Source organism: Ranitomeya variabilis, chromosome 4 (assembly GCF_051348905.1).
Source record: "Ranitomeya variabilis isolate aRanVar5 chromosome 4, aRanVar5.hap1, whole genome shotgun sequence".
NCBI lineage: Eukaryota > Metazoa > Chordata > Amphibia > Anura > Dendrobatidae > Ranitomeya > Ranitomeya variabilis.
The window spans coordinates 645,453,835-645,467,727 of NC_135235.1; the positions used below are offsets into that span (position 1 = coordinate 645,453,835).

A 13,893-nucleotide genomic window follows, 5' to 3' on the forward strand; every position below is an offset into this window, starting at 1 on the left:
ACATAGCTTTGGCCCGGAGCCCCCAATGCCCCTCCTCGACTTTTCAGCCCTGTTCCAAAGCCAGTTTCTCCACCATAACAGACAATAAGCTCTCCATCCTTCTGTCAAGATCACATCTCACGACTTACACGCTAGACCCGCTCCCGTCCCACCTCATCCCTAACCTCGGAAAAGTCTTCATCCCAACCCTAACACAACTCTTCAAACTCTCACAAACGGTGTCTTCCCCTTATCCTTCAAACATGCATCAATCACAACTATCCTCAAAACACCCTTCCTCAATCCATTCTCTGTGTCCAGCTATCACCCGATATCTGTTATGATCCTAATGGTAGAGGATCTCAGGAGTTCTAGCTAAGTCTGCAAACACAAAAAAACAGCTCATAGGGAAGTGGTAACTTGGCTGACCGTATACCTGATCCTAGCACAACAACTAGCAGCAGCCGGGGAACGTACCTACGTTGATTCTAGACGTCTCGCGCCAGCCGGAGAACTAACTAACCCTTTCAGAGAAAATAAGACCTCTCTTGCCTCAAGAGAAAAGACCCCAAAGTTATAATACAAGCCCCCAACAAATAATAACGGTGAGGTAAGAAGAAATGACAAACGTAAGAATGAACTAGATTTAGCAAAGAGAGGCCCACTGACTAATAGCAGAAAGTAGGAAGATGACTTACGCGGTCAGCAAAAAACCCTACAAAATATCCACGCTGAATATCCAAGAACCCCCGCACCGACTAACGGTGTGGGGGGAGAATAACAGCCCCACTGAGCTTCCAGCAAAATCAGGAATCACATTTTAAACAATGCTGGAACAAAATAAGAGTAATTCAAATACACAAAAATAAGAAAGCAGGACTTAGCTTATCTTGCAAAATCAGGAGACCAGGAGACAGGAGAAAACAGACATGGTCTGATAACAACAATTCCAGGCACTATACAGAGTATCCAGGAAGTTTATATAGGCACACCCAAGGCCAAACGAACCAGGTGAGTGCCAACCTGGGGAAAGACAATCCAAGTGCCATACCGCTAATGACCACAAGAGGGAGCCAATAAATATAGTTCACAACAGATATCCCTTCTCCCTTATGCCTCAAAACTACTGGAACAGCATGTCCATTTTGAACTGTCCTCCCACCTCTCCTCCTGCTCCCCCTTTGACCGGTTACAATCTGGCTTCCGACCACATCACTCAACTGAAACTGCCCTAACTAAAGTGACCAATGACCTACTAACCGCCAAGAGCAAGTGACACTACTCTGTCCTCCTCCTCCTAGAACGGTCTTCGGCACTGCGGACCACTCCCTCCTGTTACAGATTCATACGCTGATGACACGCAGATCTACTTATCTGGACCCAACTTCACTAACTTACTGACCAAAATCCCACAATGTCTGTCTGCCATTTCATCCTTCTTTTCTGCTCGTTTTCTAAAACTGAACATGGACAAAACAGAATTCATCATCTTTCCCCCACCTCACTCTACCCCTCCACCCGACCTATCCATCAATGTCAATGGCTGCTCACTTTCCCCGGTCCCACACGCTCGGTGCCTCGGGGTGATCCTTTACTCTACCCTCTCTTTCAAGCCACATATCCAAGCCCTTGCCTCCTCTTGCCGATTCCAACTCAAAAACATTTCCCGGATCCGTGTATTCCTTGACCATGAAAGCACAAAAACTCTAGTACATGTCCTTATCTCCCGTCTCGACTACTGCAACCTCCTACTCTCTGGCTTCCCGTCTAGCACCACTCCAATCCATCCTAAACTCTGCCGTCCGACTAATCCACCTGTCTCCCCAGCCTCTCCTCTCTGCCAGGCCCTTCACTGGTTTCCTACTGCCCAGAGGCTAGAGTTCAAAACACTAACAATAACATACAAAGCCATTCACAACCTGACTCCTCCATACATCTGTGACATGGTCTCCTGGTACCTACCTAAACGCAACCTTTGATCATCTCATGATCTCCTTCTCTACTCCTCTCTCATCTCTTCCTCCCACAACCACATCCAAGACATCTCCCGTGCTTCCCCTATACTCTGGAACTCTCTACCCCAACACATCAGGCTCTCGCCTACCACGGAAACCTTCAAAAGGAACCTGAAGACCCACCTCTTCCAACAAGCCTACAACCTGCAGTGGTCCCCAGTCTACTGAACCACCGCATGACCAGCTCTACCCATCTCCTGTAGACTGAGCCCTCATGGGCAGGGTCTTCTCTCCACCTGTACTTGTATGTGCATTGTTTTACTCATGTTTATTGTACTTGTCTATATTTGCCCCGCTCACATGTAAAGCGCCATCGAATAAATGGTGCTATAAAAATGTATAATAATAAATAATAACAACAACTGTGCCAAGTTTCATTGCTCTCAGTCCACAGGAAGTGGGACGGGAAATCTAATGAACGCCCCTTGTAAATAGTCACATTTTCATATCTCAGCAGGCTTTGCGCCAGTCGCAAAACTGCTAGAAAAATATACGCTATTTATTTAACCTATAGAAAATTTGTATTTTTTTTATATCGCCTTTATGACACACGCCAACAGCAGAGTAAGGAAAATTATTGGCACTGATAAATAGCGACTTTTTCATATCTCTGCAGGTTTTGCGCCAGATATTAGCTATTTCAGCAATAGGTGAGGAACGTTATTTAGCAATTATCTTTAAAAAAAGATGTTGTTAACTATATGCTGGCACTGACGAATATTATTCCACTGTAAAAAAAAATAAAAAATGTTTTAGATGCAGGAATATTATTTAGCGCCAAAAAAAATTGTTTAGTATATGCTGGTTCTAAATAATATTATTTGGCTCTAAAAAGAGCTGTTTTGTATCAAGGTTGCAGAGTCTGGAAGAAGAGTGGAGAGGCACACAATCCAAGCTGCTTGAGGTCTAGTGTGTTTCTGCTGGTGTAGGTCCACTGTGTTTTTTCAAGACCAAAGTCAGCGCAGCCATCTACCAGAAATTTTAGAGCACTTCATGCTTCCCTCTACCAACAAACTTTTTGGAGATGGAAATTTAATTCTCTAGCAGGACTTGGCACCTTTCCACACTGCCAAAAGTACCAATACCTGGTTTAAAAACAACAGTATCACTGTGCTTGATTGGCCAGCAAACTCGCCTGACCTTAACCCCATAGAGAATCTATGGGGAATTGTCAAGAAGAAGATGCGACACCAGACCCAACAATGCAGACGAGCTGAAGGCTGCTATCAAAGCAACTTGGGCTTCCATAACACCTCAGCAGTGCCACAGGCTGATCGCCTCCATGCACGCCGCATTGATGCAGTAATTGATGCAAAAGGATCCCCGACCAAGTATTGAGTGCATAGACTGAACATACATTTCAATAAGCCAAGATTTCAGATTTCAAAATCATTTTACAAGCTGGTGTGATAATGTATTTTAACCCCTTTCTGACCTTGGACGGGATAGTAGGTCCAAGGTCAGAACCCTCACTTTGATGCGGGCTCCAGCGGGCTGCCTACGCAGCATCAAGAGCAAAAAGATTTAATGTTAAAAATAATTTTTTAAAAAAAAAATCATTACATTCTCACCTTCCGGTGCCTTTCCCGCTCCTCGTGACACTCTGGTCCCAAGAATGCATTGCGGTCTTGCCACATGATGACGTAGCGGTCTCACGAGACCGCTATGTCATCATCTCAGAAGACCGCAATGCATTCTTGATACCGGAGCGTCGCGAGGAGCATCGCTTAACGCCTGGCCTGGATCCGGGGGCCGCTGGAAGGCGAGTATATAACAATTTTTTATTTTAATTCTTTTTTGGCAGCCGCACAGCAGTACGCTTTGTAGATGCAGATCAGAAAAAACATGTGCTCCAGTAGATGGCAAGCACTGCATCAAGTGGCCTCTCCTCCTCTTCCTCCACCTTAACATCACACACAGCATATTCCTTAGCGGTGGCACTCCAATTACCCTAGTTTCCCCCAAGTTACAAATCTCCAACTGCCCAACTGACTGTAGGGAACCACAATTGGCAGCGTCTGCAGATCTGTTCACACTTTCTACACTGTGTTCCAAATTATTATGCAAATAATATTTCCTCATATTTTCTCTAAATTACCTATCTTAATTGCAGTCATTGTTATTTTCCAGTCATCTACTATTCTAGTATAATTGCAATGTTTTGGTACAAACTGCCTATGAAAACAGAATCTTTTTTAAAAAAATAAACACTCAAAATGCATGTTCCAAATTATTATGCACAGCAGAGTTTTCAACCTTTTTTTATTATTATTTTGAACAAAAAATGGTCAATTGTGAAGTTATAAGCATTATCAGCTTATTACAAAATGAAATCCAACAGTTTTCAAGTGAAAACTTTATTCTAGGTGATGTTACATTTGCACATAGGACCCCTTGTTGGAAAGAAGCTTCTGAACTCTCTCGTCCATTGAATTTGTCAGTTTTTGGATGGTTTCTGCTCCAATTGTTTTGTATGTGGACAGAATACCCTCCCAGAGCGGTTGCTTAGATGTGAACTGCCTCCCGCCATCATAGACACTCCTTTTGATGATGCTCCAGAGGTTCTCAATGGGGTTGAGGTCAGGGGAAGATGGTGGCCACACCATAAGTTTGTCCTCTTTTATGCCCATAGCAGCCAGAGATGCAGATGTGTTTTTTGCAGCATGAGACGGTGCATCATCATGCATGAAAATGATCTTGCTGCGGAAAGCATGGTTCTTCCTCTTGAACCATGGCAGGAAGATTTGTTTTAGAAACTGCACATAGATTATGGAGTTCATATTTATCCCTTCAGGGATCATAAAGGGGCCGACAATCTCTCTCCCCATGATTCCAGCCCAAAACATTACTCCACCTCCTCCTTGTTGGCGCCTTAGCCGTGTTTTCATGGGGTGTCCATCAACCAGCCATCCTCCATTCCATCCATCTGGACCATCGAGCGTTGCACGGCACTCATCTGTGAACAAAACAGTTTGGAAGTCAGTCTTCACGTATTGTTTGGCCCACTGGAGCCGTTTCTGCTTGTGTGCAGTGCATAGAGGTGGTCGACAGGATTGCTTACGCTCAGCTGCAAACCTCTGAAGGACCCTGCATCTTGTTGTTCTGTGACGTTGGAGGCACCAGCAGCTTCAAAAACTTGTCTGCTGCTATGACAAGGCATATTTGCAGCTGCTCTTTTAACCTTACGCAATTGCCTGTTGGAAAGAGTTTTCAATTTTTCCTTATCAGCACGCACATGTGTGTGCTGGGAATCAGCTACATACGTCTTGATTGTGCGATGATCACGATGAAGTGTCTTAGCAATGTTGATTGTAGTCATGCCTTGACCTAAATACTCCACAATTTGTTGCTTCTCAGCAGCCGACACATCCTTTTTCTTTCCCATTTTGGCAAAAATGTAGGCTGCTTAACCCCTTCATGACCTTGGGATTTTTCGTTTTTCCGTTTTCGTTTTTCGGTCCCCTCCTTCCCAGAGCCATAACTTTTTTATTTTTCTGTCAATTTGGCCATGTGAGGGCTTATTTTTTGCGGGACGAGTTGTACTTTTGAACGACATCATTGGTTTTACCATGTCGTTTACTAGAAAACGGGAAAAAAATTCCAAGTGCAGTGAAATTGCAAAAAAAGTGCAATCCCACACTTGTTTTTTGCTTGCCTATTTTGCTAGGCTCACTAAATGCTAAAACTGACCTGCCATTGTGATTCTCCAGGTCAGTACGAGTTCATAGACACCTCACATGTCTAGGTTATGTTTTACCTAAGTGGTGAAAAAAAATTCCAAACTTTGCACACAAAAAAAAATAAAAATTGCGCCATTTTCCGATACTCGTAGCGTCTCCTTTTTTCGTGATCTGGGGTCAGGTGAGGGCTTACTTTTTGTGTGCCGAGCTGGCGTTTTTAATTATAACATTTTGGTGCAGATACGTTCTTTTGATCGCCCGTTATTGCATTTTAATGCAATGTCGCGGCGACCAAAAAAACGTATTTCTGGCGTTTCGATTTTTTTTCTTATTACGCCATTTAGCGATCAGGTTAATGCTTTTTTTTATTGATAGATCGGGCAATTCTGAACGCGGCGATACCAAATATGTGTAGGTTTGATTTTTTTTTTATTGATTTATTTTGATTGGGGCGAAAGGGGGGTGATTTAAACTTTTATGTTTTTTTTATTTTTTTCACATTTTTAAAAACTTTTTTTTTTTCACTTTTGCCATGCTTCAATAGCCTCCATGGGAGGCTAGAAGCAGGCACAGCCCGATCGGCTCTGCTACATAACAGCGATCATCAGATCGCTGTTATGTAGGAGAATTGCAGGTGTGCTGTGAGCGCCGACCACAGGGTGGCGCTCACAGCCACCGGCGATCAGTAACCATAGAGGTCTCAAGGACCTCTATGGTTACCATTCAGAAGCATCGCCGACCCCCGATCATATGACGGGGGTCGGCGATGACGTCATATCCGGCCGCCCGGCCGGATGCGGTAGTTAAATGCCGCTGTCTGCGTTTGACAGCGGCATTTAACTAGTTAATAGGCGCGGGCAGATCGCGATTCTGCCCGCGCCTATTGCGGGCACATGTCAGCTGTTCATAACAGCTGACATGTCCCAGCTTTGATGCGGGCTCACCGCGGAGCCCTGCATCAAAGCAGGGGAGCTGACCTCGGACGGTATAGTACGTCCGAGGTCAGTAAGGGGTTAATAATGTGGAACAGCCTTTTTAAGTAGTCTTGCCTTTATTTGGACACACCTGCCAAACTAATGTGCACAGGTATCTGCAATTGCTTTCAGTGATATAATGAGCCCTGACACACATCACCATCAATGAGTTTAAATGACAAACAAAAAAATTATAACCTTATCACTCCTAAACTCTTTGGGCATAATAATTTGGAACACAGTGTATGCCATGGCCATTGGAAGTGTACTCCAAAGATGAACAGTCAAGAGGATGAAATCATCTGCACCAATGCCCAATTTTTTTTGTTTGATCCATGGCCGGACGAAGTAGAGTCTGAGCAGAATCCAAACCCTTGTCAACAGACATTAACCACGGGGGTGGAGGTGATAATGATCAGACTCAGATGCTTGAGGCACCCGCGGACTGTACTGTGCAGAGTTATGCAACCATGACAAGCAATGCATCCTCAGCCCCAACTCTTTCAGTGGCCAGCAGCATTCATGGGTCTGCAGTTGCCTAGCTACTAGCAAAAATGACACAAATCACATTATCTGCCAACTTTGTTAAAAACGACAGAGTAGAGCTTAAAAAAAATTCAATAATTTGACTACTACATGCATGAAATGACACCTGATCGATTAACATGCATTAATCTGGGAATCTCACTGTGCTAAAATGCAGACTAGCAGGCCTCGTCAACCACCGTCCACCCCAACAACAGCATCTTCTGATTCTTCCTCCTCCCTCATCTTGGCAAGTGTCACAAAGGTCTCCAGCCGCAGAACCTCCACTTTTTTTCCCGCTACAGTCGGGTGAAGTGAGAGCCCATAAGCTGATATGGAAGTGGACATGCCTGCTGTTTTTTACTGATCTTGAATACAAAGCACACCCCATCTTTCTCTATCCACCATAACATCTCCACCTACACTTCTCTCAGTCCAGCTGCTTGTCGTGTTCACCCTACTCCACCCTCTGTCAGCACAGCAGCCAGCCCTCATTTGTGCAGTTGTGCTCACGTACATTGTTTCCTCCTAAACATTTCAAAGAGAAGAGCTTGAATTTCACCATCTTCAATCTACTACTACTAATAATAATAGCTTTTATTTCTATAGCGTGACAGCATGGGAAACACTGGCGCGGCAGTTCTGATCAGCGGTAACGTTACCGCAGGTAGATCGTTACTGCCATCCGAGCACTATAGGGTCATGCTGACAGATGCTGGCGTGACTCCGTGGTGATACTTTGGCCCACAGTAAAAAGCTTATCGCAGTTCAGCGGGCACGGGCTGATGAGAAACTACTTATTCCATCAGGCTAGTCTGCTGTCACTGATAACAGTGATGGCAGGAGCTGCTGATGGTGAAGTAGTTTCTCATCAGCCAACGTTGTGTTCAAGGTTAAAAAAAAAAAAAAAAAAAAACCACGTAAAATAATTAGATACATATTCAAGTAAAAATAAGAAACATTATACTCACCTAACACTCAATCCCCGATGCCCATGTCTCCTATAAAAAAAACAAAAAACAAAGAAAAACCACACACTCACTTGTCCGCCGTTGTCCAAGTAATCCTGAGTGTACCATGGCGTTCTCACATGTATTAGTCACATCTGGAGATGTGACTGCTCTAACCGGCCGCTGGCGATACGCTGACAGGAGCGTCATCACTCCCACAGTGTAAAGCTCTGAGCTGCAGTGAAAGAGGTCACAAGAGTTAATCAGTTGATGAAGTCCAGTAAACTTTCTCACCGCAGCTCAGTGCTATACACTACAGGAACGATTACCTCCTGTGTATGAGAGCAATCACATCAGTTTCTCTCTCTTAAAGTCAATCAAGATTGTTGTGGGACATTATGGATTATCTTCTCGGTGGACAGGTGAGGAATATTGTGCTTTATTATTTTATTTTTTGCAACATGAGATGTTGGCTTCAATGAATTAGGCGTTCAGGGAGTATGGTTTAACATAGATTCAATAAAAGGAGTGTCATTTTAATTAAAACAAAATTTCTGGGTGTGTGTTCTTTATAATATCACTATGGGGTTAGTAATGGGGGGTCTTATAGATGCCTCTCCATTACTAACCTATGGGCTTGATGTCACCTGACAATACAAAGGTGACATCAACCCCCCCTAACTATTACCCCACTTGCCACAGCTACAGGGTGAGTGGGAAAAGCAAGGCTAAGCGCCAGATTTGATGCATCTTATAGATGCGCCTTTTCTGGGGTGGCTGAGAGCTGCTGTTTTTAGTCTGGGAGGGGGCCAATATCCACGGCCCCTTCCTAGGCTATTAACAGCCCCCCGCTCTCTGCATAGCCTTTGCTGGTTATTAATTATAGGGGGACCCTGCGTCATTTTTGTTTTTGTGATACCCCATTTTAACAGCCAGTAAACGCTACCAGTGATGAGGGAGCATACTCGCCAATAATCAGTGCTTGCCCGAGCATTGCCGTGCTCGCGAGGCTCGGAGCTTGCCGAGTATTTCTGTCATTGCTCGGCGGGAGCTCGGGTCACTGCCCTGCATGTTTGGCACTCTTTAAAGAGTCAATAAACATGCAGGGATTGTCTGCCACACACTAATGCCGCAGCCATGTTGAATGTGGCATTACAGTGATTGGCTGGACGCACAGCATCATCAGGTCTATAACAGAGCTGGCTCCGCCATGCTTGTGAAAGTCTGCTCCGGTATAAGGCAGTGTAGGGAGAGCTGCTGCTGACCTAGGGATAGATTTGTTTGCTTCGTACTTAGTGTGGGTATATCATAAATAATACACATATCCATCTAAAGTATGAGGACTAAAAGCTGCATAGATATCAGTGCTAGGCAGGCAGGCAGGCAGTGTATGTGGCAGAATTCAGTGCATATAGCAAGAGGGTCCATTCCAGTTATGTCTACTGCTGTTGCTTCGTATTACAGATATTTGTAGACATAGCCCCAGATATCAGGGGCTAGGAATAATTTTTTGGGGGACCTTAAACCTGATTATTTGCTTTTAAAGCAATCCAGAGAACACCATTTTTCTGCTCCATTTGCTTGTTGGCACAGCCAGATCCTTTCCATATTACAATGCTAAATATCCAGCTATTCTAAACTGGGGTTAGTCTGTCACACAGATCACATATCAGTGAGTTCAAAATTGTGCCATTTCAGGCCTACATTTAATTTTTTTTTGCAGTGTCTTACCCAAGTTAATGTCATTAGTTTGCCAAAAAAAAAATAGTTACCTACAGGTCAGATATTTTAAACTGTGGTTTAAAGCCATTTGTAGTGAACGGGGAAAATATTGACTTCTATTTAAAATGGACAATGCATGTGACAAGGGATGGGGAATTGTACATGATGGTGATGGTACATGCAAAGGCCGAGGCCGTGGGCAAGCTGAATGTGTGCCACGAAAAACATCCACATCTTCTTGCCCGACCTTCCTGTCCCAATTACCAGGGTACCGCAGCAGCCCACTACTATTGAACCCAGAGCAGTGTCAAAAGGTTGTTGGCTGGATAGCGGATAATGCTTTCAGTCACTTTGCCATCGCCACCACCCTATCTTACACATGGTCAAGTCTCAGTAGCCATGAGTCTGGACCGCATATTCCTCACCCTGATCCTCCTTCCTCCCACCATGCCGAGTGCCCGGAGACAACGGATCCCACACTTGCACACTTCGAAGAGCTGTTCACTTTTCCATTTATAGATTCGGGCCTCTTGCCTGAAATGGGGCAAGAGATCACATGTAGCGATGCCCAAAAATTTAAGCAGCCACGGTCACACGAATGTGATGGTGTTAAAGTGTCACAAGAGGTGGACAATGAGACAATTGCCAGTAAGTCAGGAAGAAGACCAGGGTGTGGAAGTGGAAGAAGAGGTGGTGGATGATATAGTAATTGACCCAACCAGTCAGGATGACATGCAAGTGAGGACAGCAGCACACAGGGGGAGGGAAGCGTAGTACCCCAACATGCAGGAGGAAGCAGTGTGGAGGCCGTAGACAGAAGGCGGGCAACTGATCCCCGTAACACCAACATGACAGAAGTTGCCAGTCCAACTGTTAGGTCTTCCCGAGTCTGGTTGTTTTTTAAAGACTCTGCCGATATCCAAAAAAGGCAATTTGCAACACCTGCCAGGCCAGCATCAGTAGGGGTAGCAAAAACTACCTGCCTGACTTTGTGGGCCGAACCCCAGGCTCCAGAAACCGTGTCTGCGGGTGACACCACTGCTTCTTACATTGTTGTGCATGCAACCCAATCCCCTGTCCTTGGTGCATGCAAAGATGCCTCCTGCCCTGCACCCGTCATTGCACACACTCCTAGCACCATCAGCAAGCAAGTCCACGTCCTTGTTCCAGTGCAGCATTCAGTTATCCATACCCCAATCCTTGGAACACAAGCGCAAATATGCAGCCAACGCCACACAGAACACATTACTAAATTCATACATTTTGCAACTGCTTGCGCTCAAAATGTTGCCCTTTAGGCTCGTGGAGACAGAAGCTTTCCACAACCTGATGGCGACAGCCGTCCCTTGGTCCTCGGACCCCAGCCACCACTATTTCTCCTGATGTGCCGTCCCTGCATTACACAAGCAAGTGTCAAACAATATTAGCCATGCCTGCAACAATGCAGTTACTGGGAAAGTCCACCTAACCACAGACACGTGGACAAGTGCTTGACGGCACATCTTGCTGATGGCACACTGGATTAACAGTGTCAGCCAGGACCCAGCCATACCTTGGGATGGAACACATCCTCCTGATGCCGAGGGTTGCGGGCCCTACGTCAATCAGGGTTGCCCCCAAAGTCTACAGCTCTTGCACCTCCTGCTCCTCTTCAGCCTCCATCTCTGAAATGACCACATCAGTCACAAGCTGGAAGCACTGCAGCACTGCCTCAGCCAAGCGGCAACAGGCTGTAATGAAGCTAATATGCTTAGGTGACAAACTGCACAGTGCTGAAGAGTTGTGGACAGCTCTGAAAGAGCAGGCAGATCTGTGGCTGACACTGCTGAACTCACAGCCAGGCATGTTAGTGTGTGTGACAATGACCGGGAACCTGAGGTGAGGCGAGCTCACGCACGTACCATGCCTGGCCCGTGTGCTTAACCTTGTGATTCAGCGGTTTCTCAAAATCTACCTGGAGCTGCTGGATCTGCTTGTCAAAGTACGCCACCTGTGTGCCCATTTTAGAAAGTCAGCTACAGCTTCTGCCTCCCTTGCTGTACTTCAGCAGCGTTTGCAGCTAACAGCTCACCGACTGGTGTGTGATGTCCCCACGCGTTGGTACTCTACACTGCAGATGTTGGAAAGCATTTGTGAGCAGAAGAGGGCAGTTGTTGACAGCCAGCATCAACAAGGCCATCGGTATTCAGTTCAGACATAAGACCTCAGGAGTGGACATGGATGTCAGACATGTGTGCCATCCTGCAAAACTTTGAGGACTCCTCCAAGATGATGAGCAGTGATGACTCCATAATTGGCATCACCATCCCACTTCTCTGTGTTCTGAAACGCTCTCTGCTCATAATCAGAGAGGATGCATTGCAAGTGGAGCACGATGAGATGGAGCAAGGAATCATACAGGGTGATTACACACAGCCCAGCCTCATCTCATCCCAATGTGGATTGGGTGACAATGAGGAGGAGGAAGAACAGGAGATAGTTTCATGCGCTATAGACGGTACTACCTGCACAACTGTCATACCATCTTTTTAGCGTGGATGGCCGGTGGAGGAAGAGAGCATGGTCAGTTGTCCTCTTGATGAGGACATGGAAGTCTTGCCTACTGGCAGTCTGGCTCGCATGACAGTTTATGTTACTCTTACTTTCCTCTGACGCTTGCGTTCTCCAAAGTTTGGGTGACAGTCATTACTGGTTGGTGACACTTCTAGACCCACAAGGAGAACCAGGGGAAGGAGAACTTTGTATACAAGTAGAACTTTGTATCTCTTATTCCAGAGGTGGACAGGTCTACTAAAATGAGACAGTACCAGAGTGCCCTTGTTGTGGAATTCTTAAAAAAAATTCCCATCTGAAAATGCTGGCGGCAGAGGTCACACTTCGTTGGAAAACCATGGCGTACAGGACGAGAGAAACATCTCTGTGGAGAAACGGGGTCAGTGGGTGCTCTTGTCCGCTGGCCCGGCTGTCTTTAGCAAGACTGCATGGACCAGGGCTCATACCACTGAATGCCCGCTCTATCTCCTGGTGGGCAATACACTAAACAGACAACACAGGGTTAAGGTAAAACAGTGTGGCAATACTTTATTGAACCACAACACACCATAGCAAACAGAACAATCTCAGCAATTACACCAAGATGGTGCACATAACAGGGCCTCACCCTTCCTCTGACTCGCCAAGATAATGGTAGATGTTATGTCAGAGCTCCCAGGGTCGCTACTCCATCTGTGGTATGCACGCAGAGAGGAGATAACGACAAGCGTAAGGAGATATCCAAGAGCAGTCCTGTGTTCTTGCAGCCGGGTCCGATGTACCCTCAGCTGAGATCCTGAAGAGAGTCCGGTTGGTAGGTCTGTGTTACTTCAGCTCTAATGATGTGATCTCTGAGTCTTTTTATACCCAAGGCATGTAAGCTATTTTTAGAATTACCCAGTGTCCTTCAGTCCAACATCAAGATAAGGTAAACAATGGTGATGAGATCATGTAGCATTACTTGACCATTCAATCTATTTGCACAGTATTTCCTTCTCTGCTCTAGAAGTCACCAAGCTGGTTCCATAATTCACAATTAGCATATCAGCACACATCAATAAACAAAGAAACACACACTATGTACAAGTCACTAATACAGACTTACACAGTATGTTAAATGGTATATCAGTTTGCAAGTCTGTCTTCTTGAACCACCAGACATAAGCACTTACATCCACAAGCCAATATACAGATAAAAAGTCAGTTCTTATTGGTTTGCAAAAACATAGCTGTCTGGGTAATTAAGATATACTCTGGTTTCTTCACAAACTCCAATACAGCAGAGGCATGGGAACACTGGGAAAGTTCTGGGAGAGTTTTTTTTTTCAGACCCTCTCATTGCACCTGCGGGGCGGGGCACTCTCACAAGGAGTGCAACGTTTTGGGAGATGCTGAGGGAGTACCTTGCTGACCGTATCAATGACCTCCATGATTCCCCTGTGCCTTATAATTATTGGGTATCCAAGCTGGACATGTGGCATGAACTAGCTCTCTACACCTTGGAGGTCCTGGCCTG

The 13,893-nt window shown here is 45.4% G+C and overlaps 1 protein-coding gene across 6 annotated transcripts in view; it reads right to left on the reverse strand.

Annotated features, from left to right (window-relative positions):
• Positions 1-13,893, reverse strand: part of LOC143767403 (uncharacterized) — a 138,164-nt gene that overhangs the window by 70,125 nt on the left and 54,146 nt on the right. The window lies entirely within an intron of this gene.